The sequence below is a fragment of the Orycteropus afer genome, unplaced genomic scaffold, assembly GCF_000298275.1.
Source record: "Orycteropus afer afer isolate SDZICR_OR568_19922 unplaced genomic scaffold, OryAfe1.0 scaffold00018, whole genome shotgun sequence".
Taxonomy (NCBI): Eukaryota; Metazoa; Chordata; class Mammalia; order Tubulidentata; family Orycteropodidae; genus Orycteropus; species Orycteropus afer.
In genome coordinates, this window is record NW_006921605.1 from 3,139,476 (window position 1) to 3,153,535 (window position 14,060).

The following is a 14,060-nucleotide window of genomic DNA, read 5'->3' on the forward strand; positions in this document are numbered from 1 at the left end:
TAGCGACCGATCCTCTGTGGGTTTCTGAGGCGGGAAGTCTTTACAGAAGTAGAAGGCCTGGTCTTCCTTCCGCATGAGTAGGTTAGGGAAATGCACATGAAAACCACTAGGAGCGTCACCAGGCACCCACCAGTGACTGAAACAAACCGGCAGCACTCGGTGCTGGCGATGTGGTAGCGAAACATGACCCTGCCGGGGGGACCATACAATGACACAGTCGCTCTGCAAGGCGATTTGGCCACCTTTTTAAATCAAACCAAACATGCCATCACTGTGTGGTCGCTGGTGGCTGCTGTCAAGTCCCCCCCTGACTTCTGAGGCGCCTGTGCACAACGGCATGAGGTGCTGTGGGCCCAACGCCGGCCCTGCGACCGGCTCTGGGCTGGACCTTGGGGATCCTCAGGGCTCTCGTTGGATTGTTTTCTAAAGCAGGTCACAGGCCTGTCTTGCTGGTCTGTCTCTGTCTGGAAGCTGTACTGAAACCTGGTCAACGTCACAGCAACACACACGTGTCCACCAGCAGGTGGGGGCCGGCTGCTCGTGCAGTGCGCTGGCCGGGAATCAAGCCAGGGGTCCCGTGAGGAAGGCGAGGCCGCCCCCACTGGACCCTCGCTGCCCTCGCGATGACCACGGGCACCAGATGCAGGGCTGGGAAATTGTCAGAGAAACGGCAGCTCAAATTTGCTGAAAGCCTGAGCAGGTGTGCTCACGGCAGCTGCACTCAGCATCCCAGGTCTGCAACCGTCCAAGTGTCCTTCAGTCACACGCTCCGTGGCATACCCACCCAGCCACAAAAAGGCCACACCGTCACACGTCACACCTGGTGACTCACCTGGGAGAGATTCAGGTGAGAAAGCCCAGCAGGAAGCAGGTGCAGCTCAGGTGCGTCCAGGTCCCATTCCAGGTAAGAGGAGCTGAAAGGGAACCCTCCCCATCCCTCATCACCTGCTGAAGGACGTGGGAGGTGGGGCGGGCAGTGCTGGCGGCTGCCACTTCCTGGCCTGGTGAACACTCAGGGAAGGCTCCGCAGACGGTCACGGACCTGCTGTGCCCGGGAGCTACCGGCCGGCCGAGGGGAAGCGGAGGCAGGAGGCCGTGGGGTGGGGGCCGACGCTTCGTGTGTGAGCAGGCGTGGACTGGGGTCTGGGAGCTGGCCTCTGGCCTCCCCGCAGCCGGTCCCGGGTGAGTGCTGTGGTCAGTGGGCCTCCATCCCGGCTCAAGCTCGGATGATCTCTCTCCCCAGAGGGCCAGGGACCTGGGTCTCCTACAGCTTTCAGATCTGGGGAGAAGGAGGGGACTTGCTCAGGCCCCTGGAGAATCCCCCCGGGGTTCAGCTCCTAAGCTGATGCCCAGGCTGCTGGGGTCAGCTGTCCCTCAACTCAAATAAAACTGCAAGAGAGAGCCAGAGGCCTGGTTTCCTGGGGCCGGTGAGGAGGCCTCACCCCGGGAGCAGGGAGCCTGGCAGACCCCGGCTGCCCAGCACTGTCTGCAGAGGGGCTGACTTCCAGACAGACGCTGGCTGAAGCCGGCAGGGCGGGCAGGTGCTCTGACCTCTTCCTGACTCTCTGCCGTGGGCTCCCCCACCACAACAGTTACCCTCCTTTCTCACATTTTCCTTGGAACACCCCAGGGACGGGCAGCAAGGGTGCCTCACTGCTCCGACGGTGTCAGAGTCGGTGCGAGGCAGCACAGGTGCTCTCAGCCTCCGGCAGAAACTTCATCACATCCGTCCTGGCCTCCACAGCCACTCGGCTCGGAGCCACGGCTTCTCTGTGGGGCTGGGTCATTCCAGTCTTCCAGGAGGCCCACTAGATATGTGGACATAATGAAAAGACCTCAGTCTCAACAGAGAGTCTAGACAACCCCGGACAACCCCGTCTCACGATGATAAAAGATATGGACGTGCCCCACGGAGCTGGAGGTCCCAGGGCTTAAATGAAGGCCACAGACATAGGATGGAAGCATCTCAGGTTAGACGGTGTGATGGTCGGTGTTCAGATGGAAAAGAAGGAAGCCATGTGGCCACTTTGGGCAGAAAATGAAATCATGTGCTTACAAAACTGTTGGAAGGGATGGAGAACAGGCTGTGATGTGGGCCTCCAGCATGAGTCTCAAGATGGCCCCAAACTGACCCCCCAGGAAAGCCATTCCCTTTGCCACTTCCGGAAGGCAGGGGGTCAGGAAGAGCCCTCAGGAGCCCCCGGTGCAACCCCGCCGCCATGACCTGCCACACCTCCTGGATCACACTGGTCAAAACACAGATCCCCTCCTCTGCTTCTCCACACCCTTAGAGCCAGGGCCCAGCCCCCCAACACTGCCCAGAGAGGCCACCAGCAAGCATGGCACGAGGAAAGAGAAGGGTGGCCTCCTCATCACTTCCTGCTCCCAAATCCCCAAGATTGCATCTGATTGACAAACCCGAGTGGCAAGGATGTCTGGGGAAAGTGGGTTCCAGTCTTCCTCTTGACACTGCGGGGAGGCAGCCTGCAAGGTAGGAGAAAGCTGCTGAGGCCCCCCTGCCCAGCAACATGGGAGGCTGGGAAAGGAGACGTGGGTCAGGAGTGAGGGATGTTGGATTGTCCATTAGGTTGGAACAGGCCTTCTGAGGTTCAGAGCAGGGGAACACGCGAGGGTGGCCCTGGGCCGGCATTGGGAGCCCTGGGCACTGGTGTGCGCTCCATGGTCCACTCGCTATGAGCTGCCATCAGTCAGGCCCCAGCAGATGGGGACCCCAGTGCAACGTGACGAGAGCTGCCGAGCCTGCACCGTCCGCATGATGGACTTTGTGCCCCACAGGGTTTCCTTAAAAGGAACTCACCAGGCCCTTCTTCCTATCCATCCTCGTCTGCAAGCTCCACTGGAACCCGTGCAGCGTCGGCTACACGCAGGCCGCCACCCACAGACGGGTGGTGGCTGCACATCAGGGGCTTCGGCCGGGAGTCAAAGCCCAGCCTCCAGCCTGGAGGGTGAGACTCTGCCCCCAGCCACCACCGTCCCTGCTCTGAGGTCTAGGCCACATTACCTGGGTCTTAATTTCCCCCACTCACTCTACCGAGGGCCAGCGGGAGGGTTGAATGAGATGGTCACAGTGTTGCATGAAGTGGGGGAGCCCACCCCTGCCCCCAACAGCCACTCAGCATGAGCACCCCTTCCTCCTTGGGAACCAGGCACAGAAGTGGTTGATGTCCATTGTCTAGCAGGCTCCTGCAGGTGCCAGGATGGGAACTGGTGACAAATGACTGCAGGAGTCTCCCATGGCTGCTGCAACACAGGACCACACACTCAGACGACTTCAAACAGCAGGGATTTCTCCCTTCACGGTTCTGGAGGCCAGAGGTCCTTTGATGAAGCTTTAAAGGAGAATCTTTCCTTGTCTCACCCAACTTGTGGTGGTTTCAAGCGTTCCTCACTTATGGACACATTGCTCCACTCTCTGCGGCCATACTCACATGACCACACGTCCTCTTCTCCTCTTTTCAGAAGCACACCTGTCTCCCTGGATTCAGGGCCCATCTTAGGATGAGTTCGACTGCACCTTAACTTGAGTACGTCTGCACAGACCCTCTTCCCAAATGAGCTCACATCCACAGGCACCAAAGATGAGGGATTCAACATATGTTTAGAGAGGACACAGTTCACGCCAATGATGTCCTCCTTGAGTGTTTTAAGCTAAGAATAGATGATTGAGTTGCATCCGTTCATTCATTTATTCAACAAATGGCTATTGAATATCTGGGATTTGTCAAACACTAAAAAAAAACCTCAGTGCCATCAAGTCAGATCCAACTCATAGTAACCCCTCCTTGGGTTTCCGAGACAGTATCTCTACAGAAGTAGACTGCCCAGCCTTCCTTCTGAGAGGTGGCTTGTGGGTTTGAACCTCCAGCCTTCTGGTTAGCAGTCAAATGCCTTAGGCATGTTAGCAAATACAAATTATGAGGGGGGACCAGTCCCCAGAGGAGGACACATGCTTGGTGAAGTGGAGGGGCAGTGGAAAAGGGGAGGACCCTTGATGAGATGGACTGACACAGTGGCTGTAACGACGGGCTCAAGCCCAGCAAGGACTGTGAGCTGGCGCAGGACTGGGCAGTGTTCTGTTATGAGTCAATACCAAGAGCAAATACAAGGGTAAGCAGGGCTGTAAACCAGGAGACAAGTATTCAAACGTGACACCCCTCTAGCTTGTGCCAAGAGGGAATAAGCAGGGAACAGCAATCAGGCCAGCTCCAGACGGAGGGTCCATGTGGAGGTTAATCGTGTGTCCACATGGTTTGGTTTCAGTGGTTTGGCCAAACACTAGTCTAGGTGCTGCCATGGAACAGCTGTGTGGGATTAGATCAGCTGGCCTGGGGTAGAGCAGATGGACTTCTATGATATGATCTAATCACCTTCCATAATGCACTCTAATGTCATATAATCATTCAATACAAAGGTCATACCAATTGTGAAATGAGTCCCTTTATGTGACCTTTTGCCTCCATTCTTTGGAAAAACACCTTGAGAGATTTTTCCCATGAGCTTTGAGGAGTTACCTTTGCCCTAGTTTTCTGCCCCAGAGGGTTTACTTTTGTCCAGATTGATTGACATTTCCTGGGTAAACTGTAAACAACTTGGCAACTTGGTTTGTTACTTTTTTCTGGCCCTAATCGCAGCCTGCCCTGTGATCGGGTGTATTTTATGCACCTTGCCGGGATTGGTCAATAATTATGCAAATAAGGTGCAAAATATAGCCTAGCAACTCAAGTGTCTGTGGTCTACTGATTGGGCATTGGTCAGTTTTGTGACACCCTCCCCCTGGAAGGGGCCAAGCCTTGAAATTGGCAAGGAGTTGTGTCTATACCAGCCAGCCCCCCGCAGAGGTTTTTCAGACAGAAAGAAACAGGACAAAGCAGAAGAAAGAAAGAAGAGAGAGGAAGCAGAGAGAGGAGGCAAGGACCCTCCTAGAAGAGCTGTGACTCTGAAGGCAGCAACGCGCCCCGAAGGAGCCCAGTGGCAGAGCCGCCGGGAACAGGCGGCAGGACTGAGAGGGGGCCTGCACGACCACGAGGAGCAGAGAGCTGCCCTGCACTAAAGAAGGGAAACTCCCTGCGTGACTTACTGATCTTGAGTGGTAGCCTGTTGATCTTGAACCTGAGTTGTACCCTGTTCCTTAATAAACCCCTTAACTGTAAGTATGGTGTCTGGTTCCCTAGTGCTGCTCTGACAGGAATGTACCACAAATGGGAGGCTTGAACAACAGGAGTTTATTCTCTTACAGTTTGGAGTCTTTAAGTCCAAGTTCAGAGTGCCAGGCTCTAGGGGCTGGGTGAAAGCCCCTCAACCTTGGACTTCAGCTCTGCCCCTTGCTCCCAGCCCACTGAAACTAGAGGTATCTCCTCACTCAGGCAGCTATTGGCTACTGAGGCTAATAAGCCCAAGGCTGACAAATAAAATGGCACAGTCCTGATGTTATTATACCAAACCACATGGCAGCCATTAATTCAAGTCCATTGGAAGTCTCAAGGTCAGCAGAGCATGACAGGCTGCTGAACAATGACACGGCTGCATGCAGGGTCCAAGCGTGCCATAAGCTAGAGACTATCCCCAAGGCTTCCCCTTACATACAGGAAGTAGACCACGTCCCAAAGGCAACTACTCAGCTGCTTGTGATAGATCCTGCCATGGAGTTGATTGCCAGTCTCATCATGGGGAATAACTACCACCAGCTGCCCGGCCACTCAACCAGGCCCAGCCAAGTTGACACACAAATTGAACTACCACATATGGTCTGTGAGTTCTGTGTGGCCAATGCAGCAGATTATCAAACCTGGAAGAGAGTACCCAGGGAGGGACGACTGGTGTCAGAACTAGTAAAAAGGTTGGAGAGCGGAGCTATGTCTGACCTCCACCTCACAGGGATCAGCCTTGGTCCGACCTTGATTTACATCATGTCCCTGAAGTCTGACATGTTCTGATGCCACTGCTACCACGATGGCTATCTTACACCTTGCAGGGTGTAGGGTGGACTCTCAACCCAATCACTTCTTGGTTATGGAAACACCGAGCAGACACTGAGACACTGGGGATGGATGGTACATGATGTGGGATCATTTACAAGCAAAGGACTACGAGGCTGGGTGACATCCATTGTGCGGATGGAGCACATTCTGTCTGTCCACTTGTCTATTGATGGACACATGGCTGTTTCCACCTTTGGCCACTGTGAATATCTCTGCAGTGCACACTGACGCACAAGCACCTGTCTGAGTGTCCAATTGCAAGTCTTTTGAGTCTACGCCTAGGAGCGGGATTGCTGGGCCATGTGGCAGCTCTCTATTTAACTTTTTGAAGAACCACTCAACTGTTCCCCACAGTGGCTGCACCATCTTACATTCCCACCAGCGGTACCTGAGGGTTCCAATTTCTCCACATCCTTGCCAACACTTGTTATTTTCTGTTTTTCTGATCATAGCCATCCTGGTGAGTGTGAAATGCTGTTTCATTGTGGAGCTGTGATGCAACACGCTCCGCTGCTAACTGGAAGGTTGTAAGTTCAAGTCTACCAAGAGGAGCCTCAGAAAGACAGGCTTAAGAACTCTATGTAGCCAGTTCTTCTTTACACACATGGGAGCGTGTGTTAACTTGAGTCAGAGTGAACTTGACAGCACCGGATTTCAGTGACTGATATGTCCCTCTTGTCTGTGGCTGCCTTCCCTCAGACACCCCTCCCTAGAGCCGATGTTGCCCTTCTGCTACTCTTTCCTTAGCTTTATTTTTATTTTTTATTTTTTACTGTGATTTGGGTGAAAGTTTACAGAGCAAATTCATTTTCCCTACAGCAGTTCACACACATTTTGTCTCATGACATTGACTGCAATTCCCCACAATGTAACAGCTCTCTTCATACTTCCTCCCCATGGTTATCTCTTCCTTGTGTCCTTCCCTCCCACACACTGCCCCCCCCACCAGCTGTCTCCCTGGGAAAACACTGCCCTTCTGTTCTCCCAGGATGGATCGCCCCAAGGAGTGTATTTACCTGATGTAAATGTTCACCCCATATGGTTGTCTATTGTTTGGCTGGAAGCCACAGGAGTGAGTTCAGTTCCAGACCTAAAGGGTGACTAGGGGCCATAGTCTTGGGCGTCTCACCAGGCTCCATCAGACCAGCAAATCTGGTCTTTTTTTATGATTTTTAGTTTTGTCCCACCTTATTCACCCACTCTATCCAGGATCTATCTCCTGCACTGATCCCCCTCCGAGTGGCTGACAATGGTAGCCGGGCACCATCTAGTTCTTCTAGTCTCATAGTTGTATAGGCTGAGGATCGCATTGTCTACCAGTTGCTTGGACTAATTGTTTCCATGAATCTCTGCTTTTCTGCATTCTTCTTTGCTCTGAATGAGGAGAGACCCATAGTTGCATGTAGATGGCCCCTTGCAAGCTTTTAAGACCCAGTCATTTCCTTAGCTTTTTGCAGTGACAGATCAATTAACTTCAATGTGTCCCTGGCATCTAGTGATAACATGGAACAATGACAGAAAGTCTTACAAGCTTACCACCCTCCTGACTCTCCCCCAACCCACACGGTCCTGGGAGGTGGACACCATCATCTCCATTCCACAGATGGGGAACTTGAGGTCTAGGCCCCCACAGGGCCCAGGGAGCCAAGACTCCCTCAGATGGTTCCCAGCCACCCTGCTTTGTGGCCATTGTGCCCACCCACAGAGCATCCTCTGTAGCTGCCCCTGGTCACCTCAGCTCCACCTGCACAAAACCACCACTCACTAGGTGCCCTTTCTCCTCTGCCAGCTACCTCCACTTCCACGGGGCTCCCAGGGTCTGCTGGTTCATGGGTGATGGCCTCCATCTGTACCCTTGTAATGACCGGCTCTGGTCTGCCTGTTCTCGTCCACCCCACTCTCTGCAGCCTGATAGATCTCCTGGAAACACTGTCAAGAATCAAGAGGGAATGGCATCCCCTGTCAGGTATGGGGTTTCAGCTCGGCTGTAGTCAGCACTGGAGGGCCCTAATAGATCCCTTGGAATTCTGTAGACCCTTGTCTCCCAACGTGTGTGAGCTCAGGCCATCTGCAGATGGGGCTGGATTCCAGGGATGGCTGTGGGGCTTGGAACAACCCCCAAGAATGGGGGCTGGAAAAAGATTCTCTGCAGTTTATGAAGCTCAGCCCAAGGAAAGGGCTGTCCCAGGAGGAAACGGGACCTGCAGGAGGCCTGCAGGAGCAGCCAGGGAGACCCACAGAGAAGGAAGGATGAGAAAAGCCAAGAGGATGCTGGAACTGGATAGAGAGCCCTGCTAAACAAGGAGAGAAAAGACGGAGACACACAAGGACAAAGAGGGTGGAGGGCAAGTCAAGAGACAGCCAGGGAGGCCCGCCATCCTGGGGACAGACATCTCGACTGGAAGCAGGAGGTCAGACCAGAGGCAGCCTGCAGCTCCCATTATCCCTCCGGCAGCAGGCAGAGGAAAACGGCTCCATTGCAGGGGACGCAGCCCTTCACATGTCACTGAGCAGCTGACGGGCACCCACACAGCCACCACCCCTGCAGGAGATGTGTGTCCTCCAGGACACAACCCTCTAATCACCCTCAGCTGCCAGCAAACAGCATCTACCTCAATGGTCACCCGCCACCCAGGGTGCAGACACCTCAGAGCACAATCGGTGCCTGCTGACCCGGCAGCTCTGTGTAACCGAAGCCCTGCATGGGGTGCACTTGGGAAGAGAGAGCCCTCCCCCAAAGGAAACCCAGGCTCCTGCTGCCCGCCGCCAGCCAGCCTCCGAGGCCTCTGGACAGCTGCCTGCCAGCAGATCCCAGCACACTCACGTTTCCTGCGGCACCGTTCACAGCAGCCAAGGGGAAGAACCGAGCTGATGGATGGGTGAATGGAACATAGTACACGGTACAACCACACTAGGAGCTCTGGGGGCCGGTGGTTGGGGCTTGGAGAGATGGGGCAGGTGCTCGAGGACCTGGAGCGAATGGCCCGGTGGGGTCCATCCGGCATCTGCCTGTCGGAGCCCATCCTCTTTAGCCCTACCTTCTGCTGCCTTTGGTGTCTGAGTCTTCAGAGACACACTCCTTGGTGGCGGCAGACGGCGACTTCCCAGTTTCTCCTTAAGGGAGGCCCAGCTGAAGAGCACTAGCTGGGCTGTTCTCTGCCCCCAAGATGGGTTAATCCTGCAGGCTGCTCCTCAGGTCCTGGGAACTTGTCCTGTGTCCCAGCAAGTAATGGCCTCATCTCTCCTCTTGCTTAGAACCTCCAAAGGCTTTCCATAGCAACTAGAATAAAGTCCAGGCTCCTGGTCACAGCCACTCGGCCGAATGCTACCCACTGGCTTCCTCTTCCCTGAATTGCCCCAGCCTCCTGCCTTTCTGGCAGTCCCTGAACACACAGCAGTGTGCCTGCCCCAGGGCGGCTACACTCACTACCCACCCCCTTCCTGGAACACTGTGCCCCAGATATTTGCATGACCGCAGTCCTCAACACACAGATCCTGGTTCACTTATCACCTCCTCTGGGAGGCCTTCTTTGACCACCCAGTCCACGGCATCCTTTATGCAAACAGCTTTAAAAAGAGTGTCCTTCCCAACAGTAAGAGAAGGGTTGGGGGTGGGGATGGACTTGGACCAAGTCTTCCTTGGGGCCAGTGGATACTGAGGCTGGGAGAGTGGACGTGGTCAGTGTCAGAGGACATGGTCATAATGAGTCCTGGGGTACCAGGTTCCCCAGCCAGTTGGGAGGAGAGAGCAGCATAGGGCACCCTGAGGATAATGGGGCCATTTGTCCAGAGGATCCCAGCCCCCGTCTGGCATCCTGGGGACCTGTGCAGTCCCCCGGGAGGTGGACATGTTGTCCTGGGAGTAGAAGCTGAGGGCTGCCATTCTGAAAGGCAGGTGTGGGCTCTTCCTGTCAGGAGGCTCCCAGTTAAAATGCCTCCCTGCTCCCTGCCCCATAGCCTAGGCCCACTGAGGGTTCTAGCGGGGACGCCCCGGTACTCTGGCTCTCATCCCCACTGGGCCCTGAGCCTGGGTCTCTCCTTGCCCTGCCTCCTTGCCTTCTGGGGCTCCCTGCGGCTGAATGAGCCCTTCAGCCCCATGTTGATAGATTCCATCTCTTTACAGTAATCGGGAACCTCCTCTGCCCTCCTCCTTCCAGCAGTGCTGGCAATGTTCAGCATTAGCAACTAGCTCTCCAGAAAAATGAATGATGGACGTGTGCATGTATGCTGTGCACATGCATGCGCACGTACATACACCCATACATAGGCAGGCATGCGTGTGTACATGTATACATGCATAGGTACGCACATACACACATCCATATATAGACAAGTACACGCTTATATATGTATGTGGATTATAAATCCTGCTGATATCAGGCTGTGTAGCACACAATTTACAAACAATAACAACATACACAGTACTCTTGCCAAACTCTTATATCACTCGATAGCTTGAACAAATGTAGTTCTGACACAAGGCTGGCTGGTATTTTCAGTTAGGCTAATGAGCAAAATGCAAGTGGAACGGACGATGTCAGACTTGACTTATCCCGATGACTTGAAGGACTTCTGTGCTGAACTGGCCCATTTTTGGACACTGGATGGCATAACATTTCCTCCTTTTTTGTGCCATTCAAAGTGTAAGAAGAACAGACACATTTTCAAGTTTCATCTGCATTGTTAACGTTTTCTCCATCCCTTCTTAAGTCTAGACAATCAACAGAACACTGCATGAAGCCATCATGCGGGGGGCTGCCAACCTCTGTGGTGTAAATTCTCCCGGCGTTCCGAGCTACTGTTGTGTTGCCACTGAACACCGAGTTGGGGTGAGAAGCACCGCAGCCGCCATTATTGAGTGTGTCCACTCTGCAGGTGCAATAGACACCAATAACATCAAGAAGACAACTATAGTTGCTGTTAACGTGCCGTTGAGTCGCCTCCATAGCAACCCCATGCACAGCAGAACGAAACCCCGCCTGGTCCTGCACCAGCCTCACAATCATGGCCTGAGCCCATCGTGGCAGGCACTGTGACAGTCCACCTCGCTGAGGGCCTTCCCCTTTCTCGCTGACCCTCCACTTCACCAAGCGTGACATCCTTCTCCAGGGAATGGTCCCTCTGACCACGTGACTGAAGTAGGTGAGACGGGTCTGGCTGTCCATGGTACCTTCAGTGTCTTCCCAACTCGTCTAGAGTCTTCCCTATCCATTGCCCAGCTGTCACACGCGTATGAAGCGACTGAGAAGACTCATCTTGGGTCAGACGCACCTTACTCTTCAAAGTGACATCATGACAGTAGTACAGTGTGGCAAAAAAACTAGGAAGTGACACAGCTGAGCACATGTCACCTTTGTTCAGTAGCCACTATTTAGTTGTAAATTTAAATCATCCTGTTTTCAACGATGATGGTTTTGTTTAACAACTGATTCCCAAAACTTCTGACAGTCCAGCCCTCCGCCTCTGAGCCAGCACTGAGTGACTGCAACACCGCTGTGGACAGAGGCTCTTCCAGGGCTCGCTCCACAGGTGCTGTCCGCAGGGCCCCTGCAACACCAGACCCGTTCTGGACGCTGGGGCAACACCAGCCAAGGGAGCCGCTGGGACCTACCCTGGCGGAGGCTGTGCTCCAGCAGGGAGCGTAATCACTGCACGGACCAAGCCGCCGGTCAGAGGGTGAGATGCCGCAGAGGAGAGGCCACATGGGGGGAAGGGCGGGGCGGGGGGGCTGTAGGAATAAGGTGGCCAGGGTGAGTTCATCGAAGGACAACCTTTCAGTGAAGACTCGAAGGAAGGGGGCAGCCATGCAGATGCCTAAGGAAGACGGCCCCAGCTGGCAGCCACAGCCAGGGCAGCGTGGCATGTTTGAGGGTCAGCAGAGGGGCCAGTGTGGCTAGGGAAGAGGTCACAGGGGAGGAGAGGCCACCAGAAGGCGCCAAGGCCGCTCACCTTCGCATGGGTGGACCTCTGTGTGGGCACTGAACCAAGAAGGCCTTCTCTCAGTTTCGCAGATGAAGAGCGAAACCGAGGCTGGAGTCTCAGGTCAGTGGGGACACAGGAAGGTGCCCAGGTGGGTCTGGCTGGCTCTGAAGCCCGGCCCTAACCACTCTGCTCTTCTGCCTCCACTTAGCGGAAGGCCTTCGCCAATGTACCCTGTTCATCTTGACCAACAGCCCTCTGCCAGCCACGTGTAACGTGCCAGAATCCCCCACCCTTGACACGAATCTCAACATCTCTGACTAGATGGTGGTGGGGAGGCAGGGACGGCAGAGCCCCTCCACACAGTGTCAAGACCCAGGGCCAAAGGAAGACCCAATGGAGCCAACATGGAAACCTCTGGAAGGTGCAGACAGGTCAGCGTGGACCTGTGTACAGCACTCAGGGCACCCACCTGAGGCCGTGTCCACAGCATGAATGAGATCGCACACTGCAGCTGGCCTGTGCAGAAGCAGCCTCATCCAGGTGAGCGGGGTGTGCCAGGTGTGGCTGGGAGGCAGGTCAACCAATCACCATCATTCACCCCAATGCCTGGCAACCCCAGGCATGGCAGGGAACTGTGCTCCACGTGATTTTCAACAGCCAACTTTTCAGAAGCCAGTCACCGAGCCTTCCTCTCACAGCCCCTCTGGGTGTGCTAGCCCTCACCTTTCACTCATCAAGCGAGTGCGTTACCGGTCCCACCACCAGGGACTCTGAGAGGCAGGTGGCTGGTGGTGAGAATGGTTAATGTGCTCGACTGCTGGCCAACAGCTTGGAAGTTCAAGTCCACTAAGGTGTCTTGGAAGAAAGGCCTAGAAATCTATTCCTGAAAACTCACCCATTGAAAAGCCTGTGGGCCCAGTCCACACTGACTCAAGGGGTTGCCATGTGTCAGTACAACTGGACTGGCCAACATCACAGTGGTAGGATTCCCGCAGACTTGGGGACTGATGAGACCTCCCCAAAGGCCCATCTGCCACAGTCCCTGCTAACACTTGCCTCAGCCATCTCAGTCCGAGCTGTGTGTGTGACCAAAGTTTACACACACAGGGATGAGAGGGGTCAGCAGGACAACTCGCCTTCTGCGGGGACCCTGGGGGCAGGGGGAGCAGGGCCCAGAAAGGAACAGGGCCGGGTCCCTGGAGAACCAGCAGAACGGGGTCAGCAAGCTGCAGGGGAGGGGACAGGGTGGGTCTCACACTCACTCGGCCAACACTGTCTTGAAAGTCTTCATAATGTTTGAGCAAGGAGCCCATCTTCTCATCTGCACTGAGCTCTGTCCGCTAAGTGGACAGACAGCCCACTGACTAGGTAAGGGCTGGCAGGGGGTCTCACAGAAAAGGTCCTGCCTGTGCATGAAGGACAGACAGACTCCAGAGACCTCTTTGTGATGCTTCAAGTCACAAACCGAAGTAGGGGTGTGGGCAGGGAGGAGCCCCAGGTTAGGGACGAATGCGGTCCTCAGGGGGGCCAGGCTTATCCTCTGGCTCTCCCCCACCAGGCTGAGTCCAGCCGGCCATGCTCCACCAAGCAAGGAGGGCCGGAGGCTGCCTGCTTTGAGGCAGACAATTATGGCCAGTGGACAGGCTGTTCAATACGCTATTGACAGGTTCCCCTTGGCAACCTGGAGCCCGGCTCCTCTAAGCACCTCTGCCTTGTGGCACCCTGTGACTCACTAGGATCGGCGGGCTCAGAAATTGACCCGTGTCCCCCCACCACCACCACCACCGCCTTGCTTGATGCAGGGTTTGCTTTGATTTGAAAGAAATGGCAGAGTGCCGTGGAAGAAGCTCCTGGTAGAGAAAGGGTCTGTCTCTGAACCTACAGACGTCTAGGTCCTTTGTCTGGAGAGGATCCAGCCTGGTGGCCTGGGGGTGGAGCCACAGGGGGGTGGAACCACTGGGGGGGGATAGAGCCACAAGGGGGTGGAGCCACAGGGAGATGGGGCCATAAGGGGGTGGAGCCACAGGGAGATGGGGCCATAAGGGGGTGGAGCCACAGGGAGATGGGGCCATAAGGGGGTGGAGCCACAGGGGGATGGTGCCATAATTGGGTGGAGCCACAGGGAGATGGGGCCATAAG